Source organism: Aquarana catesbeiana, linkage group LG01 (assembly GCF_042186555.1).
Source record: "Aquarana catesbeiana isolate 2022-GZ linkage group LG01, ASM4218655v1, whole genome shotgun sequence".
Lineage (NCBI taxonomy): Eukaryota > Metazoa > Chordata > Amphibia > Anura > Ranidae > Aquarana > Aquarana catesbeiana.
In genome coordinates this window covers 776,356,961-776,383,415 of record NC_133324.1, presented here as the reverse complement: position 1 = coordinate 776,383,415, position 26,455 = coordinate 776,356,961, and the positions used below count along the sequence as shown (strand labels likewise).

The 26,455-nt window shown below is 40.6% G+C and overlaps 1 long non-coding RNA gene across 1 annotated transcript in view; it reads right to left on the bottom strand.

The window, feature by feature from the left end:
- Positions 1-12,533: 12,533 nt before the first annotated feature.
- The window catches only part of LOC141113390 (uncharacterized), an 86,765-nt gene continuing 72,843 nt past the window's right edge, over positions 12,534-26,455 (bottom strand). The window contains exon 5 of the long non-coding RNA XR_012236772.1: positions 12,534-14,777. This is a non-coding gene — a long non-coding RNA (uncharacterized lncRNA). The remainder of the gene's footprint in view (positions 14,778-26,455) is intronic.

Genomic DNA, 26,455 nt, shown 5'->3' with positions numbered 1-26,455 from the left:
AATATATTAAAAAAAATTTTTTTCCCCAGTTTAGGCCGATACATATTCTTCTACATATTTTTGGTAAAAAAAAATCACAATAAGCATTTATTGATTGGTTTGCGCAAAAGTTATAGTGTCTACAAAATAGGGGATAGTTTTATGGCATTTTTATTAACAATTTTTTTTTTTACTAGTATTGGCGGTGATCAGCGATTTTTATCATGACTGCGACATTATGGCAGACAGACCGGACACTTTAGGCGCTATTTTGGGACCATTCACATTTATACAGCTATCAGTGAGATTAAAAATGCATTGATTACTGTGTAAATGTGACTGGCAGTGAAGGGGTTAACCACTAGATGGCGCTGTAGGAGTTAAGTGTGTCCTAGGGAGTGATTCTAAATGTGGGGGGCTATGTGTGACACGACACTGATCACCGCTCCTGATTACAGAGAGCTGTGATCACTGTCAGTATCATTAGACAGAACGGGGAAATGCTTGTTCCCCGTGAGACATTCGTGGGTCCGCGGGACCTGCGATCATGCTCACGGAGCTCACAGCGGGTGCGCTGCCTCCTAAAGGGCAATGTACAGGTACGTTAATCTGCCTGTACGTGCCCTTCTGCCGCAGTATATCTGCGTTAGGCGGTCGGGAAGCAGTTAAAGTGGGGGTCAGCAACCTGTAGATTGTGATCTACTAGTAGATCGCGGACAGGTGACTGGAAGATTGCGGTCTGGTCTTGCTGACCCACCATTCCAGAGCATCAAACAGAGTGCAATGCGGAGGGACTTCTGGCAAAGTTGGAGCTGTAATTATGGAGTAAGAGCCACAAAACAATGCCTCCTCTGTAGTGCTGGCTCCTGTCCCATGCGGAGTGATACCAACTGCACTCCACCTCTTATCCCAGCTAGCGTTCTACAGAGTGGTGCCAGCAGCAGGAGGAAGAGATCTTCAGGTCAGTGTGAAGTAATACACTGGGCATAATAATATAAGGCTGCTTTCACACTGATGTGCTGCGGTTTACCCACACTATGGGTGCAGGGCTGTCTAACTGCAGCATTCCTAGGGGTTTGCTGTGATATGTTGCCTCCTCACCACCTGATTTAAACCCATTATTGCCATGCAATGCACATGATTGCAACATGGCAGTACGGCAATTAGAGGTTTAAATCTGGTTTGAGGAGGTGACACTGTGCAACACTGTGCCCGGTGATCTTTGACTTCTCCCATGTTGTTCAGGTAGGTCTCCACCTCTTTAAGGTTGCCTACCCCTGCTTTTAAGTGATACTAAACAGACAAGTGTTAATTGCCATAATCCATTCACATAAATCATATACATCATGCCACTGTATTTTTTTATTTTAATAATCCTTTAAGTACCTTATTCCTGCATCACTATTGTCTGATCACATGATCTTTCCCTGTTCTTTGACATCTGCAGGGAAAGATCTTTGGTAGGAGCTTCTGTTACTCATTGCTGTATACTCTCTGCAGTCTGTGTCTGGCCAGCGGCGATTGGTGCTGAGCCAGTCATATGACTAAAAAAAATACAGAAGTGCAATTCAAATTAAAATATAAATATTAAATAACTATTTTACAGCTCCCTATAAATCTTTACTGAACATCAAATGTGTTTTTTGTGCATTAATATGGTGTGGGTGGAGTGAAAGATGATTGACCCTAGCTTTCATTTTGTTAAGACAGCATCTGCATCCAAGGCTTTTTTTTTTACTTTACAGGTATTAGCAATTACATTTGATATATTTAATTAGTGGCAGCCCCTCCATCATTAGGGGTGCACGGGCGCTGCCCCCCCATCCTGACCCTGTCAGGTTTGTATTGCTGCCTGTGTCCCCTGGGGAGTTTTATCCTCTATTTGTACTGGTGTTCACATGTCATAGAAAGAGAAAGTGAGAGGCAATACAAATTTTAGTTGTCACCTGAACTTGGAGAAATTTTAATCCTACTGCCAGTTGTATCTCTGGCACAGAAAGTGAAGGTAAGAGACACAGACAGACAAAAAAGAGCAATATATGGAAAGAAAAATATAATACCTTTCCTATACAAAGCTATAAAAGTCAACAAAAAAACTGAAAAGTATAAATGAAAAAATATCAATAAAATATAAATAAATGAAAAAATTATAATAAAACAAAAATGTTATCCCAAACAGAAATACTTCCAATTAAAGATTCACAAAAGATTTTTATCATTGCTCATAGCAATATATTATATTCCCTCTAATAAATACAAAATTAAAAGTAATGATGAAAATACCACAGCCAGACACGGAGTATAAATAAGCATATCAATAAATTAAATAGTGATCATAAAGAACAAAAACTCCCAGTAAAATTAAGTGGCAGGGAACATAATCAATTTCTACTCTATCCAAAACGAATTTGAAAAATGGCTTTACATACACCTTAAGGGAAAGTACAGAGGTGTCCGTTTATGAGCAGTGAACAGCGGTGATCCCGAAGATCACCACTGATCACAGTCCATAAACAGTTTATGAAACAGAGATAATCGGGGAGAACATGTTTGAACATGTTCTCTCACCGATGATCTCCGCACACTGAGAATCTTCGTTGACTGACAGAGAAACGGACAGTTTATGAAGCTGCAATCTAAGTGCTTCCCTGGAGATCTGTGTCAGAATTCACCTCCCAGATTCACCAGCTCAGAGGTAGAGAATCGGGGAGTGAAGAGAGAATCCCAGGGGATCTGAGGAGGAAAGAGGATGATTATTAACTTCCTTATACCTCGATCAGACCCCCCAAGACAGTAACCATGCTCCCTGTCATAGTTATGTATATACATATATATATATAATGTGTGTATGTATGTGTATATATATATTTATATATATATATATATATATATATATATATATATATATATATATATATATATATATATATAATCTGTGTATATATATGTATATATAACGTGTGTGTGTGTGTGTGTATATATATATATATATATATATATATATATATATATATATATATAATGTAGGGGGACTCTTCATTTTATTAGCATCAACCATGCCGTCTGTCAGTGTACTGAGCGGTGATAATTTATCACTGCTTAATAAACTGACATCTCTGTGTTTTTTCTGTGAATTTCTGGTACTGTAATCTCGTAAAGTCTCACAAGATTCCAGTATCAGGGGCCATTCTCCACTTTTTGAAGTGTTTGTAGATCACTTCACTCCTCCAAAGGAGAAGCGATCTACAAAGCTTCATAAACTGGCACACAGAGGAGAAAGAAAAGGGATAGGGGGTTTTAAGTTCCCGTGGCCCCTTTTCTAATGGGAGTGGGACAGTGGCAGCTTAGAGGTTTCAAGGCTCCCCTTTTAGAAGTAGGTCAGGGTACCTTGAAACAGGTGAAGGGGGGGGATCCTTGAAACCTGGAAAATGGCCATAGAAGCTTCTGGAAGCCTAATGGACCCCCATATAAAGGGGGGTTCCCTCAGGGAACAACTGCCAGTCACCTCAGGAAATCATCATGCCGCTAACTCCTGAGGTGACATGAAGACGCTACTACGCCAACTGATAGAACGAGTGGAGACCGAAGGAGGAGAAGAGTGGCTGCGCTTATGTCTCACCTTACCTTCGGGGCTGGAGGCTGAAGAAATTCCCACTACAGCGAGCGGAATGGGACCTGAGGGAAGCGGTTCCAGCAGCTGGATGGATTCGGCATCAGCGGACATTGTGCATGAAGACGTTCCGCCCCTTCAAGTTCCGGAGCGGCGAGGTCAAGAGGCGGGCGGAAGATCTAACGTCGCTGCTAGAGAGAAGAGGAACAGTAAAGTGCAGCGGTCCTATAGTCTCCCGGTGGTTAAGAGCGGAACTGCAGCGGAGAGGTCGGCTTCACAAGGGGCGCGGCAAAAGATGAATGACGTCAATGTGGGCGTGCGCAAGACGAAGAGGAGCCGGAGTCAATCGACATTCTTCTCAGGAAGGTTGCCTATGCAACCAAATAGACAAGATGCAAGGGCAAGCAGTAGCTGCAGCGGTGACATGCCTAGAAGAAGTGAAAACGATCATAGCTCTTTTCAATCAGCATCAAGAGGTGACAATGATTTTAACAGCAATAATGAGATGCCATTGCCTCCTGCTGCAATACAAGGTGAGTTAGGTAACATTAATATGATAACTACCTTGTATAATTCCATTTCTCAGTTAGCTTCTTCTTTATCATTTCTAAAGGATATGAGTAATGCATCTAATGTACAGGATGTTTCTAGTGTATGGAATGTCACGGATCAGTTGCGATCAGATGGTAAATCAGTTGCAGCTGATCCAGCAACCAATGAGGATCATACAGTGCAGAGTCATATTACTAAGGCTAATGTTCCTGAAATTTGTATACCATGTCAGTCCTCACCACTAGGTTTTCATTTAACAACTGGGGTTAATGATAAAGTAAGGAAACGTATTAATAGAAGAATAGAGAAATTTATGTCCTTAGGTTTTTTGGAATATCTTTTAGACATGAGGATCTAGAAGGAGGGTTTCCAGGGCTTTATCGGAAAGATGGCATACATCTTTCAGATATAGGCCTGGATATATTGAATTTGAATTTCCAGACAATAATTGAAAAGGCCGAAGTTTGGGGAAGATAGGCAGGAGGCTTGTTATGGCTCCTGCCTTTGTGGGGACAATTTATTATTAAATTTATGATTGTTATACAACTCGAGCTATAAAAGCTGAGTTGTTCAGGTTGATATTGGTATTTATGATGAAAAAAGTTATTGATGAATTCTGATGGATGAATTATTTATACAGTTGTTTAATATGAATTAATTTGAATATGATAAACCAATAAATAAGCCGTGGCCAATAAAATAAAATATTTTATTAATCCAAAAATATTGTTTTGGTGTATTTATTCAATTGATTGTCTGGAAGTTATATAATTTAGCTGCTTACTGTCCCATGAAGCAGATACCTGAAGTATCTGATTATAAATTTTTCACTGCTTCATAAACGGACACCAGAGTATCTTTTTTGTTATTGTATTAAAAATATAAATATGCAGATCTCCCCCTGTCATTGGTTGTTAAGAAAGCAGCAGGTGCAGAATCCTTAGCAACCAGAAACTTCACCCACCTCATTTATTTGCTGGCCTGGAATCCCCAGCCATGTAAACAAAGGGGTTAGAATAGTGGCTGAAATTATTGCCTAATTATGGCCACATGGCCACATTTGGGCAATGACAATGAACAAATATTGCCATGGTCTTATTAAATCAGTCATGGCAGCCACTATCCCTGTCCCTTTGTCAGGAAGCTCAGGGAGCTCTCATTAGTGCATAGTAGTCAGGTGCAGTCGAGGCAGCAGGTTGGCATGTTTTTTGTTTTGTTTGGTTCATCGTGACTGATGTGGGTTTAGATCATTGAATGGCAGGATTGACGTGAGGTTTACAATGAGGGTCTTTAAAAAATAAAAGAACTTGTCAGAGGCATAATATATCTGCTTTTTTTTATAATTTTTTTTCTAAATGTGTGTGTTTTCTTACTTACTAAATTTTTTTGTGAGTTAGTAACCAGTGAGTAATCAGGGGTTACTACCCCTTACTCATTCACATAGGGAGGGGGCATGTATGGGGACCCCCTGTATTTTAAAGGGATGACTTCCAGATTCTGTTAAGTCCCCCCAGCATGGCCATATTTAGGCAATGATGTCAGCCACTATCCCTTCCCCTTTGTTTTCATTCCGAATAACAGCTCAGGGAGCTGCCATTAGCATGCAGCAGTCAGCAGGTGCAGACGTTTTATTTATTTTTTTGTTCATGGACTGATCTATGGACAATGTAATTGATGATGGATCTATAACAAGGGACTATTTTATTTTTAATAAAGGACTTATCAAACACAGAGTATATGTGTGGGTTTTTTTTCAATAAAGGACTTTGTCTAAAGTGTGTTAATATTTACTTTTCAACTTTTTTGTGAGTTAATAATCAGTGAACAATCAAGGGTGAATGCTTACCCCCTACTCATTTAATTAAGGAGGGGGACAGTATCCGGGGTCCCCCTTATTTTGAAATTGAGGGATCCCCTTTTCCAATTAGTCAAACAGCACCCCAACAATCCCCTGACAAGGCACCCCTCCAATGTTGAGGACAAAGGGTCTGGTATGGTTCAGGAGGGAGGGGCAGCAGTCCCTCCATGTCATTGCCCGACAGACTGAGTGCTCATATTAAGACTTTTTGACTAATTATGACTTTTTGGAGGTACCCATGCAGTTTTTTTGTTTTTTATTTTTAGTGTAGCCCTTCACTTTAATACAAATCAGACCTGAAGTGTCTTATTATAAATTTTAGAGGGTACCCTGTGCTTTTAATTTTCGGTGTGCTTCTCCCCCTACTATTTCTACATGACCTGGTAAAAAATGTATGAATAGAGGAGATAGACCTTGATAGGTGTCTGCCACAGCTCTCTCAGCTCTATTAACCACACTGTAATAGAACATTATGGCAACAGGGGTAGAGGGGGGTCAGAAGAGAAAGATGAAACCAGAAGACAGCAGCACAAGGGACTCATCATACCGATAATAAGTAATGTTCTTTTAATTTTTTTCTTTACTAAACTTAGACATTAAGATATGGTATGCATTTTAAGGGGACCAAAACACACACAAACAGAATGTGATCCCAGAGTGTGGACACCAATTTGCATCGGTACTGCCCCCAGGATAGTGCCCAGATACCCAGGCTCTTTTCGACAATTCCTTGCCTATTAGCCTTGAAAATTGATTTTAACTGACCAGGTGATTTTTCTTATAAAACATATCCAATACAATTACATTTCTTCATAAATTTAGGCCAAAATGTATTCTGCTACAAAAAAAACCCAATAAGTTTATATTAATTGGTTTGTGTGAAAGTAATAGAGTCTACAAACTATGGTATATATATATTTGAAAAGTGATCAGTCCTGCTATACTGACAAACTATGTCATTTCTTGAGGCCCTTAAAATGCCAGGACAGTACACATTGCCCCAAATGACTTTTCGGAAAATAGTCTGAGATATTTAGTAAAATTAGAAATGTAACCACTTGCCGACCACCCACAGTACATATACTGCGGCAGGTCGGCTCTATTGTGCAAAACTACACACCTGTATGTCACTTCATGCAATAGATACTGTGGGCAGATCATGTGTATGAGTCCAGCAGATTCGATGTCCGCCAGCCACCCGTGATCGCTCCACAGAGAGGCAGAACGGGGATCTGCTTATTTAAGCAAGGCAGATCCCCGTTCTGAAAGGGGGCAACATAGAGATCTGCTGTTCCTAGTGATCAGCAATCTCTGTGTTGTCCCAGTGAGCCAATCCCCCACACAGTTAGAACACACCCAGGGAACACAGTTAACCCCTTGATCGCCCCCTAGTGTTAACCCCTTCCCTGCCAGTGTCATTTATGCATTTTTTTTTAGCACTGATCAGTGTAATAATGTCACAGGTCCTCAAAATGGGGTCAGATTTGTCCACCGCAATGTCGTAGCCCCACTAAAAATTGTAGATCATCGCCAGTAAAAACATTAAAAAAATATAAAAGTCCACAAATCTATCCCCTATTTTGTAGAAGCTATAACTTTTGTGTAAACCAATCAATATACGCTTATAGAATTTTTTTTTACCAAAAATATGAAGAAGAATACAAAAATAAAAAAAAATAAAAAAATTTAATACAAATACAAAATAACTCAACACGCAGCCATAATTGTTTAAACCGCTGGCAACAAGAGTGAGTACACCCCGTAAGTGAAAATGTCCAAATTTGGCCCAAGGTGTCAATATTTTGTGTGGACACCATTATTTTCCATCACTGCCTTAACCCTCTTGAGCAAGGAGTTCATTAGAGCTTCACAGGTCGCCACTGGAGTTCTCTTCCACTCCTCCATGACGACATCACGGAGCTGTTGGATTTAGAGACCTTGCGCTCCTCCACCTTCCGTTTGAGGATGTCCCACAGATGCTCAATAGGGTTTAGGTCTGGAGACATGCTTGGTCAGTCCATCACCTTTACCCTCAGGTTCTTTAGCAAGGCAGTGGTCATCTTGGAGGTGTGTTTGTGGTCGTTATCATGTTGGAATACTGCCTGCAGCCCAGTCTCCGAAGGGAGGGGATCATGCTCTGCTTCAGTATGTCACAGTACATGTGGGCATTCATGGTTCCCTCAACGAACTGTAGCTCCCCAGTGCCGGCAGCACTCATGCTGGCCCAGACTATGACACTTCCATCACCATGCTTGACTGTAGGCAAGACACACTTGTCTTTGTACTCCTCACTGGTTGCCGCCACAAAATAATATTTTGAGGGGACAGCAAATTTACACTGTTATACACACTGTTATACAAGCTGTACACTCACTACTTTACATTGTAGCAAAGTATAATTTCTTCAGTGTTGTCACATGAAAAGATATAATAAAATATTTACAAAAATGTGAGGGGTGTACTCACTTTTGTTAGATACTGTATATAACATAGTTTGCCAACCAATCAATATACACAATTGGAATTTTTTTTACCAAAAATATGTAGCAGAATACATATTGGCCTACATTTATGAAGAAATTCGATTTTTACATGTTTTTTATTAGCAGAAAGTAAAACATTTGGTTTTATTTGCAAAATTGTCAGTATATTTTTGTTTATAGTGGAAAAAATAAAAAACCCAGTGGTGATCAAATACCACCAAAAGAAAGCTCTATTTGTGGGAAAAAATGACATAGACTTCATTTATGTACAGTGTTGCATGACAAAACAGTTTTCAGGTAAAATAACGCAGTGCCATATAGCAAAAAATGGCCTGGTCATGAGGGGGGTGGTAAATCGGTCAGAGATCAAGTGGTTAGTGGAAATCCATTTATGACAGCTTGTTTATATTGTGATCATGTGATCTCTATGACCAATCATAGCGATCACATGATACCTGGTTACTGGTAATTGTAGTCCGCTGTGTCCGGTGGACATGTCGGCCTCAGGAGTGGCGCTCTGCACGCCCCTAACCGGGAACAGGCAGAATGATGTACATGATCCAGCCTTTCTGTTCCCCCTGCTTCCATTGATTTCAATAGGGTTCAGTTTTGTCATCCAAACGTTAGCTATGTTCAGTGAACCTCACCTGAATCCAAATTCAGGATATTTGTTCATCAATATTTAGGATATCAGCCAGACTCATAGAAGTTAATTCATTAAAGGAACAGAATCTTCACTTAGTCCAGTAAAAATTATTCAAATACGTGGTGTGACTTTACTTTTATTTCTGGGATTTATCCTGTGCAGTCAAGATATTGATCCCACCCTGCTGCTGTTTGTACCTCAGTGGTCAAAAGATTGTGTGTTTGACAAAGATGTTCATCTACATGAGTGTAAATTAGATTCCTAAAAGGGACTTGAACACAAGGAAGATTGCATGATGTAATTTTCTATTACCTGCCTAAGCTAGAGTTCCTGATATTCCATGGCCAAGAATGGTTTTCAGTACCCGATGATTTCAGTAAACAACAGTCATCGGTCCAAAATTCTGATTACTTCACTACTGAAGAATTCTTTTTGTTTTGTTTTTTTTAATTTTGTCTTTCATGCAGAGACTCTTAGCGGGTTGTAGGCATTGGTACGAATAATTAATATCTCCACATGAGTTTAAGACTACTAAGAGAAGCAAAATGAAACAGTCCAACTTATTTTCTAACTGAACAAATAAAACCTTATATAGAATACTCTACAGGACTACAGCCAGTCAGCAGTTAATAAAATTAGAAAAAGCATATATCAGTATAAAACAAGAAAAAAATTGGAACACATTTCCTATAGAACACTATGCACCAGATTGTTTGGAAAAGAACACTTTAAACCTTCTCTGAGTCACCACTGAACAACTTTTATTAAAGCAAATTGTAACTTGCACAGTTTTTATACCATCAGAGAGGTTACATAGATTCAAATAAAATGCATAGTAATTTTATTCTATAGTCATATCTACATTTTACACATTTGTTCCAAATTACAATCCTGATAGATTATAGCTTGTTCATAAAAATGCCCAAATTATTTACATTTATTTTCTCAACAAACTGCAGGATATGCATAGGGATTTGTGCTCTAAAAATCCTAAACTATGTAGATTAATTGCTGAAATAGTTAGCCACATAACTATTGCATTTAGTCTTCTTTTCCCCCTACATGTGTATGAGCAGACTGTGAACACAGACAAAAGTTTTACTACTTGAATGTTCTACATGCCTGCATCCAAGGAAAAACAAATGTTTTGTGTTTTCTTCTTTTCTTCCAAGACATTCCAATCATATTTTTCATAAGAAAAAAAAACAATATATCCATACTTGGAAAGAAAATATCATGATCTCACAGCTCCAGCTTATTTCTCATCCCTGAAAACCCAGGCAAAATAGAGGAAATCTCATTTACATACAAATGTAAAATCAAACCAGCAGATTGGAGAGAACAATAGCCTGCTCCCGTTAATTATAAGGATTCTTAAGACGGTATGATGCTTTCAGTGTTCTCATTTTGGATGTGGTTTATATTTACATTTTCTAATTAGATCATGCTCTGAAGTAAAGATATTAGGGTGCAGTAGGATATATTCACTGACCTTTGTCCAAACCAGTGCAGACAGCATATACATATTTATAGGTAAAGTTGATCCAGGGAATATGCGATTGCCTCTCGGGGGTTCAGGAAGAATTTTTTCCCCTGCTGGAGCAAATTGGATTATGCTTTGCTGGGGCTTTTTGCCTTCCTCTGGGTCAACTGTGGGTATAGGATTGTGTATATGGGCTTGTATGATATATATTTTTTTCTTTTTCCCTTGTATAGGTCGAACTAGATGGACTTTTTTAACATGCCTAACGATGTAACTATGTAACATAGCATTGGAGGATACAGACTGTGGAGGACTTCTAAAAAATGAGGCCACCATTTTGGATATACATACAGTATCTCACAAAAGTAAGTACACCCACCACATTTTTGTAAATATTTTATTATATCTTTTCATGTGACAACACTGAAGAAATGACACTTTGCTACAATGTAAAGTAGTGATTGTACAGCTTGTATAACAGTGTAAATTTGCTGTCCCCTCAAAATAACTCAACACACAGCCATTAATGTCTAAGCCACTGGCAACAAAAGTGAGTACACCCCTAAGTGAAAATGTCCAAATTGGGCCCAGTGTCAATATTTTGTGTGGCCACCATTATTTTCCAGCATTGCCCTTACCTTCTTGGGCATGGAGTTCACCAGAGCATCACAGGTTGCCACTAAAGTCCTCTTCCACTCCTCCACTCCTCCATGATGACATCAGGGAGCTGGTGGATGTTAGAGACCTTGTGCTCCTCCACCTTCCGTTTGAAGATGCCCCACAGATGTTCAATAGGGTTTAGGTCTGGAGACATGCTTGGCCAGTCCATTACCTTTCCCCTCAGCTTCTTTAGCAAGGCAGTGGTCGTCTTAGAGGTGTGTTTGGGGTCGTTATCATGTTGGAATACTGCTCTGCGGCCTAGTCTCCGAAGTGAGGGGATCATGCTCTGCTTTATTAATGTCACAATACATTTTGGCATTCATGGCCCCCTCAATGAACTGTAGTTCCCCAGTGCTGGCAGCACTCATGCAGCCCCAGACCATGACACTCTCACCACCATGCTTGACTGTAGGCAAGACACACTTGTCTTTGTACACCTCAGTTGGTTGCCACCACACACGCTTCACACCATCTGAACCAAATAGGTTTATCTTTGTCTCATCAGACCACAGGACATGGTTCCAGTAATCCATGTCCTTAGTCTGCATGTCTTCAGCAAACTGTTTCTTTCTTGTCAATCATTTTTAGAAGAGGTTTCCTTTTGGCACGACAGCCATGCAGACCAATTTGATGCAGCGTGCGGCGTATGGTCTGAGCACTTACACGCTGAGCCCCCCCACCCCTTCAACTGCTGACAGCACTCATACATCTATTTCCCAAAGACCACCTCTGATATGATGCTGAGCAAGTGCACTCAGCTACTTTGGTCAACCATGGAGAGGCCTCTTCTGAGTGGAACCTGTCCTGTTAAACCACTGTATGGTCTTAGCCACTGTGCTGCAGCTCAGTTTCAGGGTCTTGGCAAACTTCTTATAGCATAGGCCATCTTTATGTAGAGTAACAATTCTTTTTTTCAGGTCCTCAGAGAATTCTTTGCCATAAGGTGCCATGTTGAACTTCCAGTGACCAGTATGAGAGAGTGAGAGCAATAGCACCAAATGTAATACACCTGCTCCCCATTCACACCTGAGACCTTGTAACACTAAGGGGTCACCTAACATCGGGGAGGGAAAATGGCTAATTGGGCATTTTCACTTAGGGATGTACTCACTTTTGTTGTCAGCGGTTTAGACATCAATGGCTGTATGTTGAGTTATTTTGAGGGGGCAGCAAATTTACACTGTTATACAAGCTGTACACTCACTACTTTACATTGTAGCAAAGTGTAATTTCTTCAGTGTTGTCACATGAAAAGATATAATAAAATATTTACAAAAATGTGAGGGGTGTACTCACTTGTGTGAAATACTGTATGTATATATCTGCTTAATATGGTGCTACCCAGCCAGGGTTCATAAGAATGTCCTTATAGGGTGTTAGTTATATTGCAAAATATTACAATGTTATTGGGGTATTAGTGTTGGAGTGCAGAGTATTTGTTTTTGTAGGGTATTAGTTATGTTATGTAGTTGTATAGTCTATTTACTTCTGTTTCATACTACCTTTGGCAAGTTAGTGAGTTCTTCGTTGATCTGAACACTGCGCCTCTACTTTTCTTCTGCTCTACCTCCTGATTGAACCTGTGTTCTGTTAAGATTCTTCAGATTAGCAGTTTCAGCTCAGCACATTTGCACCTGCATGTTAAAAATATTAACTACCTGTCTGAAGTGATTATGACAGTTGCCAAATTTAAGAGTAATAATATAGGACAGCCCTACTGTGAGGTGAAAACTCCCTAGAAACTCTTTTATCTTCATTACCATAAAAAAACATATATAGGCAAGATGATCAATACAGTCACAGAAATGCACATGTAGATGTATGTGCACATGAAGGGTTCACATACATACACAATTACCTAGTCAGCCAATTATAAGGCAGCAGGTCTATCCATAAGATTGAACAGATACAGGTCAGATGCTTCAAACATATCTGCCTTTTTTATCTCCATTACATTGTAGTTGATGGGCTTAGTAGTTTAAACAAGAGAGATTTGGGGGAAAGGACCATGCAGTTTAATCACAGGATAATTCTATTCAAAAATTAGAAATACAAAAAACACTGGGTTAAAAAACTCCACCAAAACCCGTGCCTAGGTGAAAATTTAAAAGGACAACAACATTGTATTGGATGGACGCAGCTGCAATCACACAGCGCGCACACACACAGAGACGAAGCTCAAGTTCATTGTGCGAAACATTTAGGAGATTCCCTACACCACATGGGTGACGTTCTGACGTCACAGAAGATGCTACTCCACACACTGGCACACCCAGGCTACACCTACTGAGGCATCGGATGCCATCTTTATTCAGGCACCTGATGATGAATCCCAGCATACTGACCAGATGATTACAGATCATTCCCACCCCAACAATAGACCAGAGCAATTGGATACCGATCTTGGATGCCAGCTTGGTCCCCTGTGACCTACACACTCGTGAGGATTGCACATCCTTTCCCACAAATTCTCCATGCCTGTTTCGGGGTCACTTGGATTGCACCGTCAAGGTATGATAAGTCAGCAATCATTTGGGACGCTGTGATCATGGCTATACTAGCCTCACAGTGTTTAATAGACTAGTGAGATATTGGCACTATGTTTTCTTCTTTAAACAAGAGTCATAACATTGTTTTTAATGACTTTTCAGCTCACAGAACATGACAAGGACACTGCATTTCTGGCTAGTTCACTGTGTATTGTCTGTACTTGTTCAAAACGGTCTTAGTCTGAAAAATAAAATATTAATGGAGTCAACACACAGAACTGGAAAATTGAAATATATTACATTTTTTGTTTTTCATAAGAACAGGTAGGTCTCTCTGTAGTTATTTTACCATAAGTAAATCTTATGTGTTTAATATGATTAATTAATATGAACTCCGTGTGTCATTACTGAAACCTGTGTTCAATTACAGAATACCCTCACTAAAGCCTAGTACACATGATGAGATTAGTGACCGAATGATCGTCCTTTTTTTTTTTTTTTGCATGCTAGTCTCCATATCGAAAATGGAGAGGTTACCAAAGTTTCAAAAATTCTCGTATGACAGAATAAAATTTCGGAAGTGATGTAGCATATTGTATTTTTATAGTGTTTTCGGATGAAAACTGTACTGATCTAACGAAAATCATACAATCTAGTATCATACGAGAAAAATTTTCATGCTTGTCCCATTGGATAATTTCACATGACCTGTCATGATTGGCTCTCGAAAGCTGTGTACTAACGATCATATTATCATACGATCGCTTTGAAAGTGGTATTTTTTGTCCGATTTTCTGATCTTGAGTACTAGGGTTTAGGCATCCATTAGCTATAACAATATGGCTTGTAGGTCTTGCTATTCCATAGTGAGACCTCCTATCCACAGAAGGTTAATTTTGCAGGGAAGGCACCATGTACCGCTATAGAGTGGTGAAGAGTTAAAACTTCTTCCAGTATTTATTTTCTTTTTGTGACCTGGATTGGGAGATATTTACTCACTTCTTGATCCTGTGTTGCCTGTAAAAGAAATTTGGGTGCTCTTATCACTGGAACAGGAAACAGGAAAGTTCACATAATAATAACAGTGCTATAAGTTCTTACCCCCTCCCCACTTCACCAACAACATTTTAACTGCCTGACAGGAAGTAAAGGCAACTCCCCCCAACAGAAACATAGACAGCAATAAAAAACCTGAGAGAGGCTTTAAAGTTTCAGTGCTTCCCAAAGTCATATTTGGTACTACATAATTTTTTAAGCCTCCCAGACCATGGGTGTAAAGAATTACTTCATAATTGAACCTCCTTGGATGCAACAGTTAGATTGCTATTGATAGTTGATGCTGCTGTAGGGTTATTTGCAGAGTCAAAGCTAGTGCTCTACTGCTGTTTATTAGCTAAAGCAGCCCTCAAAAATTCCACTCACCTGCTCGCATTTTGCGAGTGGAATTTGAGGGCTGGCGAGGAAGGGCTGCCTGGGAGTGGGGGGGCGAGCACTGTCGGCTAGCGGGGTTGAATGGGAGTCCTTCTCCCAGCAATCACAGAGGGGAAGAGAGAGGAGAGCCGCCAGGATGATCAGAGCGCAGGGAACACAGCGATAACTACTTTCATTTCAATTGCTGTGTTCCCAGCCGCTCGCTGTTACATACAGCCCCTCCTGCTGGTTCCGGGACCTTGATAGACAGATCACCCGTCCAATCCTGGGACGGGTGATCTGTCTATCAAAGTTCCCCGGCTAGGAGGAGGGGCTGTATGTGACAGCGAGCAGCAGTGAACACAGCAATTCAAATGAAAGCTGTTATCGCTGTGTTCCCTGTGCTCTGATCATCCTGGCGGCAATCCTGTTCCTCTCCTCTCTTCCCCTGCACAGGCAGGCTGCATGGTGGGCACAGGCCGCATGGTGGACACAAGCTGCATGTTGGTCACAGGCTACATGGTGGACAAAGGCTGCATGGTGGGCATAGGCTGCATTGTTAGACACAGGCTGCATTGGTGTGCACAAGCTGCATGGTGGGCACAGGCTGCATTGGTGGGCACAGGCTGCATTGTTAGACACAGGCTGCATTGGTGGGCACAGGCTGCATTGCTAGACACAGGCTGCATTGGTGGGCACAGGCTTCACAGTGGGCACAGGCTGTATTGTTAGACAAAGGCTGCATTGTGGGCACAGGCTGCATTAGTGGGCATGGGCAGGCTGCAACGATGAACATGGGCAGGCTGCAACGATGAACATGGGCAGGCTGCATTGATGGACACAGGTGAGACTATATTGTGGGGCACAGGTGAAGCAGTATTGATGGACAGAGGTAGGCTGAATTGTTGGGCACAGATAAAGTTGTTGTTAAAATTTTTATAACTTAGTTCTGCATAAAACATTTAAGTGTCATTTCATGAGATAATTTATGAGGGATTGTTTAGGGGCAGAATTAGGGGCAGGGCAAGGGCAGGTTGGGTGGAGCAACTGGTGGCGAGTAACCCTTGAGCCCTGAGCTAAAGGATAAGGTGCAAGAGAAAGAAGATTAAGAAAAAAGTTTTTGAAAATAAAAACACTACAGGAGGGCCTAAATAACTTTCATAGCAAGGAAAAATAAATCCCTACAGCAGTAAAACTGTTTGCTCTGAGAAAATTGTAAAGTCTGTACCTTACAAAACAGCACAGCCTTTCTCAGAAGCAGTCCCTGATACAGCACTGTAAATTTCTCCCATAAGCTCAAACTATACTCCATAGAATGGTGTCAGCCAAGGCAGTGGCTTTATACAACAGTCTTTCCCTGCAGGTATTCCCTACTGCAGCACCCTCTGCCCATTCTGGGAAAATCACAACTGTTTTCTCCTGCGTTCTGCCTCATGTATTGTGTAATTCAGCAACTTGGATGAGAGGTGCCAAGAAGCCAATACTTACCAATTAGCTAGTGAGTGGACACTTCCCCTCCCTGCGTCCTGGTAATGAGCAGAGTAAGGTTTTGCTTACAACCTCATACAAAGTCATACTGTATGCAAGATAGATCGAGCTTGCCTGCAAAGAGTGTGTGCAAAATGAGTAAGATCATATTATTATGCTTAATTCTACTGATTAGTGGTCAATTTGAATATATTAATATTATAGATGAAGGAGCCAGGAGTAATGAAAAGGTATAAGGGTGGTGCATTAGGTAAAGAAGTAGGTCATGGAGTGCTGGATGAGGAGGAAGACATTAGGGATAGGATGTATTAAATGCAAGGCAGCGGTTATGGGTTTAGGGTCCTGGGTCTGGCAAATATCTTGCACTGGGGTCCAGGAGTGTAGGGCTGCACCACTGTATCACAGCTTCAATACACAGGTGTTTAACTTCATGGGCTAAGAACATTATAACTTGCCCTGTCACATCTGTCATACCGAGATGTGCCTCTACCCCCCTAAGAAAATAGTTAATATGTGTTACTATGTCCCCTTTAAATGAATACTATCCAAGTTGGTTCAGGCTACTATTATGCCACTTTTTATGAAAAGAAATACACATTTACCATCAGGGGTGGCTCCATGCAATTTTTGGGGGGTGCTGTTTTGGTGCTGAGAGAATAAGTGGGAGAGCTACGTCCCCAACCCTTAATCTTATGTTATAATAAAAGCGGACAAAACATAATGAGAAACGATTGGACAGAAAATAAGAGGTGCAGTGTTATATAGAAATTATTTTGCAGTGTAATATGAATGCAGACTGTAGCCCTTTTTAAATACAAAGAAGCATAGAGCGTGCAGTGGTCAGATATATGTACCAGTGTCCCTTACATTGCTGGTCAGGAACTTTAAAAATCTGTTCTAAGTTGTCAATGGTGCAAGAATAAACCATAGTTGATAACATTTGAAAAGATTTATGGGTGACAGCTTGAAGGATTTGACAAGAAAGCTGGACTACCTGCATTGAATCTAATGCTGGCCATACACTATATGAAAAATCGTCCGAAATTCGGTCATTTAGACAGTTCGTTCGTCTTTTTGAAAGTTAATGAGCACAAAATCGATAATCGTTGGGACGTTTTTGAGCCGAAAAAACGAAGGAAAAGTTTGGAAATTTTCTGCAGAACGATATATTGAAAGGTTAATGTGTTTCCCGCTGGAACTGTCTGCACTAGGTATATGTTAAAAAAAACACACAAAAAATGCATTCATTTATGTCTACTGAATGATTTATCGATCATTACATGATGGCACTATCGTTTGCGCTCACAGCCGAATGTTCGTTTTTCGAAAATGGGTTCGGCCAATTTTTCGTATAGTATAGTGTATGGCCAGCATAAGGCATGGCCAAAAAAGTGAGTGTGGTCAATAAAGTAGGTATTGGTTCACTGTGTGTGACTTTTTGTATGCCCTCCCCATTTGCTGTTTTGTGGTTTTGACAAAATATGACCTGGGGTAAAATGGAGTGTTTGTGAGAGTTAAATAAGCCACATCGATGGTGTCAGTAGCAGCAACAATATTTCCTGTGTTTGTGTCGGTGCCAACAATGATAAACTTTGTATGTGTCAGGACCAATGATAACTCCCAGCAAGTATGAGTGCCAGCAATGATAACCTACAGCAAGTGTCAGGGACAGAAATGATAGTTCCCAGCAGCAAACCCCAGCAAGTGTCAGGGCAAGCAATAACCCCCTGCACCCCTGCACATTAATAACCGCCAGCACAATAATAACCCCCAGCACAGAACAATATTAGCCCCAGTAACACTCAGCACTTCTGCGAAATAATAATCCCTAGCACTACACAAAAATAACCTCCAGCCCTGTACAATGATAACCCCAAGCACTGCATGAAAATAACCCCCACCGCTGCACAATAATAACCCCCAGGACTGCACAAAAGTATGCTCCAGCATTGGTGTTCAGTAGTTTTACTTAAAGGGTAACTCCACTTTCTTCGGTGAAAGAAATAGCAAATAAAGAAAAAATCAAATAGTATATACAATTGCAACACAAGTCATATTGTAATTGAATGTTATTAAAAATTACCTTTCCATTTTAATCTGCAGCCACTGTAATTTTCTGTAAATCTAGTGCAATAGTGTACTAATCATCCCCCAGAAACATAATTTCCTGCTTGTGTGATTGGCTCACCAATTTTCCCAGATGTCTGCCTAAGATACAAGTCAGATTTCAGGTATCCCCTGCAACAAAAATTTCATTTTTGGTGAGATACTCCCTGTAGGAACACATCTAAACAGATGCAGACCCAGCAGGTTTCCTCATTAGTGCTCTGCAGGTGCAAACCTGATAGATAATTATGAAACCACTCCCATTAGACCCACTCATCACAGGGACACAGAGAAACAACATGGATTTCTTTAGAATAACAAAAGGTAGGAATCTGCAACAAAGGTTGTTATAATCCTTGCAATGTACATAGATCAACCAGAGGGGAAAGTTTTATTCTCAACAAAAGTGGAGTTACGCTTTAACTACACAGAATGCCCTGTTGTTTTTGTTATAAAATTGGAAATGCACCCTGGGCATGTAGCATAACTCATTATGAACAATTTTAGAAGAAAAAAATCTGTGATAAAAACTTGTACCGGTCCTGACAAAAGCCCCTTTTCTCCAAATGTGCAGAGATTTGAATCAAAGTTTCTGTGTGTGTGACCCCTCTACATGTGGTACGTAACTAGAACTAAGTTATTAATAGTTAGGACTCAGGAGGCACTGTGTCCCACATCACTTTCTCTTTTCTCACCAGAAGCAACCTCTTTTATGAGAGGCTAAGGGCATATCACTCCATCAGGGACAGACAGACCTGAGATGCCGACAGCCATAGATTGAGTGCTGGGAGCCGCAGATGCATTACTCTGTGCATCAACCACACGCTTAAAGTGATAGCAAACGTTTGTTTTTTTTCTTTAAAATAACAAACATGTTATACTTACCTGCAATGATATTGCACAGAGCAGTCCCCATCCTCCTCTTCTCGGGTCACCCGCTGGTGCTCCTGGCTCCTCCCCCCGGCGAGTGCTCACACAGCAAGCCACTCGCTCCTGATTCGGCACTGTGTGATCATAACACACCAGAGAATGGCTTGGCCCAACCCCTGCTTCCTTGTCACCAGCTGTGATTGACAGCAGTTGCTGTTTCTTTAATGCATTGTCTGCATTAAAGCGGAGTTCCACCCAAAAATGGTACTTCCGCTATAAGGGAAGGTGATGCCCTGACATACCACATTCAGCATGTCATTTTTTTTGGGGGGGGGTGAAAATCCTCTTTTTAGAGGGTTCCAGCTCCCACTTCCTCCTGGCACATCCGTGGCCCCCGGAAGGAAGATCACCTCTCCCCCTCCCTCTCAGCAATCATCTGGGATGCGTCACAGGTCCCAGATGATTGCCCGGCCAGTCACAGCATGCAGCGCAGCTCGTGCATGCACAGTGTGTGCCCGGCTGTGAAGCCACAGCCGGGCGCCCACAGTGACAATGCCAGCGTCGCAGAGAGGAGGGGGAGACAAGCGGGGCTTCGTTCCCCCGCATCGCTAGACCCTGGGACAGGTAAGTGTCTGATTATTAAAAGTCAGCAGCTGCAGTATTTGTAATTAATTTTTTAATTGGAACTACCGTTTTAAGGTAAAAATCCTTCTGTTTCTGGGATCCGCCCATCCCCCCGAGCCCAATCTTGATCCAGTGCTGTACTCCTCACTGGGCAGATTGATAGCCGCGGCTCCTGCTGCTGTCAATCAAATCCTATGACAAGGGATTGGGCGGTAGGGCAGGGTGGAGCCTCATTGTCTGTGTCTTTGGATGCAGACAGCAGGGCTCGGGAACGATCCTGCATGTGTGCCCTGTATAGAAAGCGGATTCATTTGGGGGCACTCAGTGGGGGGGAGCCAGGAGCACCAGCAGGGAGACCCCAATAGAGGAGGATCGGGGCTGCTCTGTGCAAAACCAGTACACAGAGCAAGGTAGTATAACATGTTTGTTACATTAAAAAAAATGTCCAAAGGTTTACAATTACTTTAAGTCCCTTACTCCCCTTCAACAATGCTGCTATTGCATTTTAGCTAAGATTGTAAGAAACCTTTAGTGCAGATTATTGGTGACTGCTGAATGGGGGTGCTCTGGAGGTGCACCCCCTGGGGACACCATTGTTCACTGTTTTTCTAAAACACAATCGTTCACCTTAACTTCCACTAGCAATTAGTCAGCTTGGATGTTCAAGTCAATGCAATAAAAATGTTTAGATTTTACCAGTGTTTCACTTTTATTTAAACATCTTTACAGCTATTTACATAGTTGACTAGAATGGCATTCACATCACGGAACATAGTGCTACTTCTCCATAAATATTTATTTAAGTGAAATACAAGTTCAATTTAGTTGTCAAAGAGCAGCTCAGGATAAAATATGCTATGATTTAGGGTTAATAAAATGTATTTAGGGATAATGTTCCACTTAGATACATGACTTGGTCCTGTAAATAAAAAAGAAAACATAGGCTTATATGCCAGGTGAATTTTACTCTATATACACTGTTTAAACCATATGCTTGAAAAAGAAACGGAGCATACAAAAGGCTATTACCTAGAAGCAAGAAAAAGCATGTTGGACATTCGTGGGCTGCTAATTTGATTATTGAATAAATATCTGAGATTACTTGCATTTTTTTTTAAAGGTTTTTTGGTAACTGGCCATATAAAGTATAGAGTAACCAAAAAAGTGTGGATTAGTAAAACAATGTAGACAGCTAAAACAGGTAAGTAAGGAAGCAATAAAGAGCACCTTCAACCCAAAAATCTATAAAATCTGAGCAATCAACGATTCCTCTGATTTATTCTCTAAGAAATAGATTCTAGTATTATTAGTATCACTCGCAATATTCATGGGTCAGTCAAGAAAGGGGAAAAGGCTCAAGTGGGACACAGCACTGCACAATATAGAGTGAATCTGAGGGCCGAACAGTTTTTGGATAGAATACTTTCTGTCCCATAGACACACCATGAAGTGAGAGCAAATCTCCCTAAAATGAGGGAAACACCCTCCCAGGCAGTTATCAACAGAAGTTACATTTTGGATTTAGCATTATTTGTCACTGCCCCAGTGACAATGCTAACAAGGGCAAATAGAGATAGTAAATTTCACAGTTCGGGACACAGACAGAGTGAGCCTGCTTGGGTGCCCCCATTGCAAGCTGCTTGCTCTGGGGACACTTGACAGGAGGGAGGGGCCAGGAGCGTCAGCGTGGGACTGAAGATGAGGAGGATTGGGGCTGCTATGTGCAAAACCACTGCACAGAACAGGTGGGTATAAATTTTTTTTTTTTTTTTTTTTTTTATGTTTGACTGTAATATCATTTTAAATATATTTTAAGCAAGCACAGGCAAATGAAGTAGCTGCTTGTATATATCCATCTATATAATAAGGATTGCATAATCTTGTTGAAACATTTCTCTTAGTAAATGAACTGTTTTCATTATAGCCTCAAAATGTTCACAAAAGTACTGTGATCTCATAAGAATATTTCTGGGAAAACTAGGTGAAAACAAATCCTTTTGTTCAATGGCACCTGTAAAACATAAAATATAACATTAAATTCATTCACTTGCTGATATTAAATAATGAGAAAATGTAGATAATTTTAATGTGCCTTTGAAGTCCAAATATATCACTATGATAAAGAGATATGCTTAATGAAATAAAAGTAGAAGCTGTGATAAATGTCTTCTTAAAACTTTTTTATCGCTATGTGGATTTTTGGTTGTGCAACATAATTAAAATACATATATCATAACTTACCATTTGTGTTTTAGGTTAATGATTTCCAATTACAGAGTCAACTAGAAGAATGATCTCAGAAAGTCACAGTTTGCTTGCCTAATAATCCTGTCCATCTTGATTTTTATTAACGCATTGTAGCTTAACACATAGATAAGAGATGTTGATAAATTGAAAGAAAGCTTTATTTTACTCCTATAAAGGGGAAAGAACTTTAAAGCATTATTTAACCCCAAACCAAAAAAATTATTTTATTGAAGCTTACTATTCATTATATGTGGTAGCTGCAACAGTTTTCTTTTCTTTGGCTTTTTCCTCTGTTTTCACCTGGTGATCTGGCCAGTAACACACCTCCTTTATTCGTGAGGCACAACTCTGGAGGAATGAGCATTAAGTGTTAAATGTATTAGCAGATATAGAACCACTAACAAATTAAAGCCAAACTGCAGCTCACAATTTGTAAGCAGTTACAGCAAACAGTTTTTTTTTCTTTTGGGATAAGCTGATCATTTTTATCACCCCTGCCAGTGTTAGGTGGTTTGTCCCATCCATGTAAACTGAAAGATTCTGCTGGAGAGTTTGTGCTGTGAAAAACAACAAACTAGTACAGCCATCACATCTAAGAATTGGTAAGCTACAATATAATAAATGTTTGCTTTTGGGTTTCATACTGTTTTGAGTTCCCTCAAGTCCGCTTAATGAAGATGCTAGTAGTTGTACATCTAGACATGTAACATACAGTGGCTAGTAAATATTTTTGCAACTAGTTATTTATACACCTTACTCAGACATGTTCATGTTTCTTTTACTTTTATTTTATGTAAGATACAGCAGTAAGAATGTTCTCTGGGAGGCTGTCACTGGAATCTTTCCAGGCACATTTAACTCAGATGTGGCCATAAGGGAGACCTAGAATGCATTTGAAATATTATATTCATGTGGCCTGGAAACACCATTCATTCAGCAGGAAAGACATTAAAAAAGAGTCAACCCAGAACTTTTTTCTTGCATTGGTAAGGGCAGGTAAGGGTTAGACCCTTTATTGGATTTCTATTGTTGTAAGCTGAGAGATTGCCTCTGCTCCTGTCTCATTGACAGTGGTAACCAAGACTGGTGTGGGAAAGGGTTAGAATTCTTGTTAGCTTTTTTATGACTGTGTCAAGAGAAATTTTAGGAAACAGGAAACTGCAGGCTAAACCATGACAATAATACATACATATGATAAGTAATATAATCATAAAATGTAATCACAGAGAAGGCATATATGTGACATAACTTCATTATTTACAATGAAAGGGTTTATAACATAAGTAAATAGGATTCACAACTAAAAATCTACCTTTCAGCTTCTGTGCTGAAGAGTATCCTGCAGAGCTGGATAAAAGCTGCAGCCAGTTCTCCCTGCTAATTTATTACTACTACCTACTTTACAAGAAGAAAAGCCTAAAGTAGGAGTCAGCTTAAGGTTCAGTCTGAACATAAGTTGGCACTGAACCTCAGCTGTTCAGTTTGGATGAACCGCAGAAGATGTACCTTTTCCGGCAGGAGCTTAATGTCACCAGCATTACTACTGCTATTATACAAGACAGCTTCCCACTGTGAATGGTTGGTAAGGAGGCTGGTACGTGCAGTTCTTAACAACTAGTCATGTCACCTGCTCAAATATGGCCATGACTTTTCTTGTGAATAAGAAGGGTACTATGTACCCCATACTCGTTCACGCAGGGGAGCTTGGTGTCCCCTTATCTTAAAGAGGGTTTTCAGATTCTAATAAGCCCCCCCTGGGTCAGGGTTGAAAGGAAGATGTCCTATATTGAAGGTATTTGGCCTGGTATGGCTCAGAAGGGTAGGACAGTGCAACTTCATGCTCAGAATAAAAGTCTATATATGGGGGGATCCCACACCAGTTTTTTTAAGCAGGTTTTCCCCATTCGTCAGCGAGGGAACGAAGTCCAATAGGACGTAACGCCGCGTACGGGGGGAGGAGCTTTGTCATGGACATCACCCGCTGCCAGACTGTGTGTCGGTACTGCACTGTGTTGCAGTCCGACCTTTTTTAACTTTCTGCGCTTGAGAGCGCTTGTTTTTATAGTGCAATATTGGACTTTATAATAAAAAGATGGATTACTCTTAGATGGTATCCTTTATTATTTTTTATATTTCGCGGAGCGGCTTTTCTTACATCTCCTATCTGGTGGTCTACATCCTTGGTTTTTCCCTGTTGGAAGGTTGCCTCATTCTTCTGGATATCTGGGTTTCCATACCACAGTGATCTCCTCCAGTGATGCCATCAGGACTACCATTATCCCTGTGGGGATACATGTGAGTTTGACCCCTGCTTTGCAGAGGTCCATCATCTCTGGTAAGCGCAATCGAAAATTGTATGCATGGCCGATTCCTGTCGATTGAAATTCATATGGATCTTTTCTGATAGACTTTTGGGGAACATATTCAATATTCTTCTTGATTAACATTTTCATATATTTTTGCGCTGCACATATCCTGTTATATTTTGGGTTTTTAAACTAGGCGATGAGGGGGAGGGTCCAGAGGTAGAGTCAGCGCGGAAGATATTCCAGAGGATAGTATTGAGGGCATTAGTGGTAGGTTGACCAAAGCACAAAAACACAAGGTAAGTATAGTAGCAAATCCTAGTTGCAATCTCGAAACACCCAATATGAGGACAATATGTGACCGCTCTAAACTATGTGGCATGTTCACCAATGCCAGGAGCATGGTGGACAAGATGGGTGAGCTAGAGATACTGTTGTACGAGGAGGATCTGGATTTTGTGGGAATTTCAGAGACCTGGTTCAACAGCTCTCATGATTGGCTGGCAAACATTCAAGGGTATACCCTTTACCGCAAGGATAGAGAGGGTAAAAAAGGGGGAGGGGTACGCCTATATATCAAGAACAATGTACAAGTGAATGTGAGAGATGACATCACTGAGGGAGCTAGGGAGGAGGTGGAATCCTTATGGGTAGAGCTCCAAAGGGATGAAGCTAGGGGGAAAATAATACTGGGCGTATGCTATAAGCCCCCTAACCTGAGGGAGGAAGTGGAGACAGATCTCCTATCGCAATTTGGATTAGCAGCAAGGATGGGAAGTGTTATTAATTATAACACTTAGTAATTATCCAGACATAGACTGGGCGGAGGGAACCGCGCATTCATTTAAGGCTCGCCAGTTCCTTAATGTCTTGCAGGACAATTTTATGGGTCAGATGGTAGACGCACCAACTAGAAATAAAACATTACAGGATCTACTGATTAATAACAATACAGACCTGATCACGAATGTGGAAATACGGGGCAATTTAGGTAACAGCGATCATAGGTCAATTAGTTTCAGTATAAATCACACAAATAGGAAACATAAAGGGAATACAAAGACATTGAATTTCAAAAGAGCCAACTTCCTTAAACTACAATCCTTGCTAAAAGGCATACATTGGGATAAAATATTAGGAAGAAAGAATATGGAGGAGAGATGGGTTTGCTTTAAGAGCATATTAAATAAGGGCATTAGCCAATGTATCCCATTGGGTAATAAATTTAAAAGAGCGAACAAAAGTCCTGGATGGGTTAACTCCAATGTAAAAATGCATATAAAAGCAAAGAAGAAGGCCTTCAAAAAATACGAGGTTGAGGGATCATCCTCAGCATTCAGACTTTATAAAGAATGCAACAAGAAATGTAAGGGTGCAATTAGAACGGCTAAGATAGAACATGAAAGACACATAGCGGAGGAGAGCAAAAAAAATCCCAAGAAATTCTTTAAGTATGTAAACAGTAAAAAAGGGAGGACAGACCATATTGGCCCCATGAAGAATGAGGAAGGACATCTGGTTACAAAGGATGGGGAGATGGCGAAGGTATTGAATTTATCCTTCTCCTCAGTCTTCACGAGTGAATCGGGGGGCTTCAGTAACCAAAACTGCAGTGTTTATCCTCATGACACAACACAGGAAGCA